General features: G+C 43.6%; 1 long non-coding RNA gene across 1 annotated transcript; it reads right to left on the bottom strand.

Moving 5' to 3' along the window:
* Window positions 1–274: 274 nt before the first annotated feature.
* On the bottom strand, window positions 275–5061 carry LOC135102960 (uncharacterized). Its single transcript, XR_010269876.1, has 2 exons — window positions 4306–5061; window positions 275–681 (listed from the first exon to the last, which is right to left on the bottom strand). It is a non-coding gene; the product is annotated as an uncharacterized LOC135102960 (long non-coding RNA).
* Between the last annotated feature and the right edge of the window lie 594 nt (window positions 5062–5655).

The raw sequence follows: 5655 nt of genomic DNA, 5'->3' as shown, positions 1-5655 counted from the left end.
CGCTTTCGACTCTGTTCGGGGACCTTAATTTTATTTATTTTTTTTTCAATTGACTTTATTACCCTTGGTCGGTGGCCCTCCTACATAAAAAAAAAAAAGTCACCAGGTCCAGGCCTCGTATTTTGAAACGCTTTGCTTTCTCACTGCGCTTATTTTCAAACAGCACAGAGATGATTAGCCGAGGTCTCAAAAGTGCTTCTCCTGTTAATAATGTAGAAATCTTGTTAATCTGTCACTTGAACCTTAAAAACATCATTAAAAATAAATAAAAGCGTGTAACTTCAACTAGAGTGTTATGAAGGTAGTCAGGGTGCGACACAGAAGCGTTTCAGAATATGGTCCTCATTATTTCAATAGTAACACTTCTTAACGTAAATTTGAATAGTAACTCGTTCTTGCGTATACTTTGGTCATCATCAGTTGTGTTCTACTCGTGCTGCTAAAGCCTCCATGAAACCACCACCTCTGAATTGTCTGCTTTATAAGTCTTGTCTCTGGAAATGTGGTGAAAGAAATGCGAGTCTACACAGTCAGCGAGATTGTACTTGGTGTTGTGTCCGATAGGATGCGTGATGTGTCCGTGGCCCAGCAAGGCGCCGCTGAAGCTGTAGGTGCCATAGCTGGTGATGTGGTGGTCCCCGAGACTCATCACTGCCATGTCCACGGTCGCGGATGCTTTGGCTGAAAACATACACGTTTTTATTTATTTATTTATTTATTTTTTATGTAGGAGGGACACTGACCAAGGGCAACAAAAATCCAATTAAAAAAAATAAATAAAGCCCACTAAGATGCCAGTCCCAGAAAAGAGTCCAAAGCGGTTGTCAAAAACCTCCTTCTTGAAGGAATTCAAGTCATAGGAAGGTGGAAATACAGAAGCAGGCAGGGAGTTTCAGAGTTTACTAGAGAAAGGGATGAATGGTTGAGAATACTGGTCAACTCTTGCATTAGAGAGGTGGACAGAATAGGGGTGAGAGAAAGAAGAAAGTCTTGTGCAGCGAGGCCGCGGGAGGAGGGGAGGCATGCAGTTAGCAAGATGAGAAGAGCAGTTAGCATGAAAATAGCGGTAGAAGACAGCTAGATATGCAACACTGCGGCGATGAGAGAGAGGCTGAAGAGAGTTAGAGGAGAGAAGTTGATGAAACGAAAAGCTTTTGATTCCACCCTGTCTAGAAGAGCGGTATGGGTGGAACCCTTCCAGGCATGTGAAGCATACTCCATACATGGACGGATAAGGCCCCTGTACAGAGTTAGCATCTGGTGGAGTGAGAAAAACTGGCGCAGACGTCTCAGAACGCCTAACTTCATAGAAGCAGTTTTAGCTAGAGGTAAGATGTGGTTTCCAATTCAGATTATAAGTAAAGGACAGACCGAGGATGTTCAGTGTAGAAGAGGGGGACAATTGAGTGCCACTGAAGACGAAGGGATAGTTGTTTGGAAGGTTGTGTCGAGTTGGTAAATGGAGGAATTGAGTTTTTGAGGCATTGAACAATACCAAGTTTGCTCTGCCCCAATCAGAAATTTTAGAAAGATCACAAGTCAGGTGTTCTGCGGCTTCCCTGCGTGAAATGTTTACTTCCTGAAGGGTTGGACGTCTATGAAAAGACGTGGAAAAGTGCAGGGGGGTATCATCAGCGTAGGAGTGGATAGGACTAGAAGTTTGGTTTAGAAGGTCATTGATGAATAATAAGAAGAGAGTGGGTGACAGGACAAAACCCTGAGGAACACCGCTGTTAATAAATTCAAGAGAACAGTGACTGTCTACCACAGCAGCAATAGAAAGGTCAGAAAGGAAACTTGAGATGAAGTTACAGAGAAAAGGATAGAAGCCGTAGGAGGGTAGTTTGGAAATCAAAGCTTTGTGCCAAACTCTATCAAAAGCTTTTGATATATCCAAGGCAACAGCAAAAGTTTCACCAAAATCTCTAAAAGAGGATGACCAAGACTCAGTAAAGAAAGCCAGAAGATCAGCAGTAGAGCGGCCTTGACGGAACCCATACTGGCGATCAGATAGAAGGCTGTGAAGTGATAGATGTTTAAGAATCTTCCTGTTGAGGATATATTAAAAACTTTAGATGGGTAGGAAATTAAAGCAATAGGATGGTAGTTTGAGGGATTAGAACGGTCATCCTTTTTAGGAACAGGCTGAATGTAGGCAAACTTCCAGCAAGAAGGAAAAGTAGATGTTGACAGACAGAGGTGAAAGAGTTTGACTAGGCAAGGTGCAAGAACGGAGGCAGTAGGAGGGACCCCATCAGGTCCATAAGCCTTCCGAGGGTTTAGGCCAGCGAGGGCATGGAAAACATCATTGCGAAGAATTTTAATAGGTAGCATGAACTAATCAGAGGATGGAGGAGAGGGAGGAACAAGCCCTAAATCGTTAAAGGTAGAGTTTTTAGCAAAGGTTTGAGCGAAGAGTTCAGCTTTAGAGATAGATGTGATAGCAGTGGTGCCATCAGGTTGAAATAAAGGAGGGAAAAAAGAAGAAGCAAAGTTATTGGAGATATTTTTGGCTAGAGGCCAGAAGTCATGAGGGGAGTTAGATCTTGAAAGATTTTGACACTTTCTTTTAATGAAGGATTTTTTGGCTAGTTAGAGAACAGACTTGGCATGGTTCCAGGCAGAAATATAAAGTGCATGAGATTCTGGTGATGGAAGTCTTAAGTACCTTTCGTGGGCCACCTCTCTATCATGTATAGCACGAGAACAAGCTGTATTAAACCAAGGTTTGGAAGGTTTAGGTCGAGAAAAAGAGCGAGGAATGTACGCCTCCGTGCCAGACACTATCACCTTTGTTATGCGCTCGGCATACAAAGACGGGTCTCTGAGACGGAAGCAGTAGTCATTCCAAGAAAAATCAGCAAAATACCTACTCAGATTCCCCCAACTAGCAGAGGCAAAACGCCAGAGGCACCTTCGCTTAGGGGGATCCTGAGGAGGGATTGGAGTGATAGGACAAAATACAGATATGAGATTGTGATCGGAGGAACCCATCGGAGAAGAGAGGGTGACAGCATAAACAGGATGATTAAAGGTCAGGAAAAAGGTCAAGAATGTTGAGCGTATCTCCAAGACGGTCACCAGTTGCTCTAGATCGTGGAGGATAGCAAAGTTGAAGGCTAGTTCATCAGGATGGTCAGTGAAGGGAGAGGAAAGCCAAAGATGGTGGTGAACATTGAAGTTTCCAAGAATTGAGTTCTCTGCAAAAGGAAAGAGAGTCAGAATGTGCTCCACTTTGGAAGTTAAGTAGACAAAGAATTTCTTATAGTCAGAGGAGTTAGGTGAGAGATATACAACACAGATAAATTTAGTTTGAGAGTGACTCTGTAGTCGTAACCAGATGGTGGAAAACTCGGAAGACTCAAGAACGTGGGCACGAGAGCAGGTTAAGTCGTTGCGCACATAAACGCAACATCCAGCTTTGGATTGAAAATGAGGATATAGAAAGTAGGAGGGAACAGAAAAGGGGCTATGGTCAGTTGCCTCAGACACCTGAGTTTCAGTGAGGAAAAGAAGATGAGGTTTAGAGAGGAGAAGTGGTGTTTTACAAACTGAAAATTAAAACTCACACCGCGAATGTTGCTGAAGTTAATGAAGAAAAAGTTGATGGGGGTGTAAGGGGCCCTTAGGGTCGTTGTCAGAAGGGCAGTCCGACCTGGGGACATTTGTGGTCCCCTTCCCAGATGGGGACTCCGAGGCTGGTGCAGGGGTCGCCATGATAATTTTGAAACTTTGAGTTAAGGGTGTGTGTGTTATTAAGTGCTTGTAGTTTTGTGTGGAGGAAGAGTGTTGTCTTTAGAGGGCAGGCTGTGACTGCCCCCTTGTGTTGTGAGACACGAAGGGAAACGTTCAGTGAGGTCACAGCTGGGTTTAATGATAAGCTCTCAGCACCCCCTGATCCAGTGCTCTAGACCACACTGGGAGTAATTATCATTTCGGCAGGTGCCTACTGCCTCATCCTCCTCGTGATGTGGTCACGATCGCATTTACACACCGGAGATGTCAGTGGCGTTGCCTAGGTGCTACTTGGTGTGTAGAGGGCAGAAACTGAGGGACAGTGCAGGTTGTCAGTGAGTACCACATTTTAACTGAAGGACCAAAACGCAATATAGTGCAGTACATTTGGAAGGGAGTACTCATGTAGGCAGTGAGTATAGTCGTCAAATAATGTACTATGCAATTTGGAAAAATGGAGTCCACTACACGATAACGGATAGTAATGGACCAAGGAGGAGGAAGAGGAGGAAGAATAGAAGGAAGAGGAGGAAGAGAAAACAGGAATCGGTTTTGTCATCAGTGGCTCACCAATGACTATCACGTCCTTGGCCTGCAGCTTTCGCCTGCACCACTCGCGGTCGTCACTCAGCACCAGGAACACGGGTCGCGGCAACCTGTTGGTGGGCCACCATTGAATTGATTATCCGAGTGTTCTTAACTATAGTGAGTGAGGCAACAACCGCACCCTGCGCCGGACCAAGTTATATTTTCTGAGAAATGCTCGTGTTAAGGCTTCTACTTATGAATATCAAAATTATGTCGGGTGTTGAAAGGACAAAGTGAAATTATGAAAAATGATCATTATTCAAAGAAGTCTCACCTTTCTTTGTAAAATTCGAATGCTCTTTCGAAGTACTGCTCGTCAAGTTGCGTCAGGTTAAATTTTCTGTCGATGTATCCTGTGTAGTCTGTCCGGCGAACGTGAACAGTGACGACCGGGAAGTTTCGTTGGCGGTAGGTAGCGTTGAATGAGCTGAGGGCCTGGTCGATGTTTTCTATGGCCTTGTTGACAATCTCATCCCGGAACGTGAGGAGGGAGCGTATCAGATCTCTGTGGGCCATCAGAAGGGATCGCGGGCCTGGGTTGTTGCGGACGTAGTAGGAGGCGTTGAGTAGCTGTTCCTTAATGTTGTTGTCTACGGCTCTGGCCCTGGCTTGGGCGGCGGCCGTGTAAAGCTTCATGTACACAGTAACAAACTTGACTTTTTCTGTTTGATTGGTGAAGCATGTGTTTTGTGCAGGCAGAGTTATGTTTTTAAATATTGTGTTGAGATAATCGTGCATTTTTTTTGGTATAGACACCTGGAAAGAGAATGGAAAGAGAACGTGATGATTATTTTTTTATGCAAATAATTAATTCAAATTGTTAAGTGCTACGGACAAACGATCGAATAAACATTAAATGTTCAGCATCATAATGAGAGAGAGAGATAGATAGATAGATAGATAGAGAGAGAGAGAGAGAGAGAGAGAGAGAGAGAGAGAGAGAGAGAGAGAGAGAGAGAGAGAGAGAGAGAGAGAGAGAGAGAGAGAGAGAGAGAGAGAGAGAGAGAGAGTTTTAATTTTTTTGTTTATTCTTCCCACTTTGTTTAATTTTTATACTACCATCAGTTGATTGAAATGATGAAGAAAAAAAAGTAATGAAAAAAAAGAAAAAAAAAAAAAGAAACAGCTTAAGATGAAGGTGCATAGTCAATGAAAGGGGCAAAGCGAAAGTGCGCTCACAGATAATCTGCTGGCTAGGTACTACATAACACATTTCATTGCCCGTATTTTTTATTGCTCTGTTTTGAGTGTTTCAAATGGACCGCCGCAAACTGGTATTTTCCTAATTAACCGAAATGAGATATGGTGAATCCGTGAGTTTTCAGCCGATAC

The sequence above is a fragment of the Scylla paramamosain genome, chromosome 8 (assembly GCF_035594125.1).
Source record: "Scylla paramamosain isolate STU-SP2022 chromosome 8, ASM3559412v1, whole genome shotgun sequence".
Classification (NCBI taxonomy): domain Eukaryota; kingdom Metazoa; phylum Arthropoda; class Malacostraca; order Decapoda; family Portunidae; genus Scylla; species Scylla paramamosain.
The sequence above is the reverse complement of the archived record's forward strand: the minus strand, read 5'-3'. Positions and strand labels throughout refer to the sequence as shown.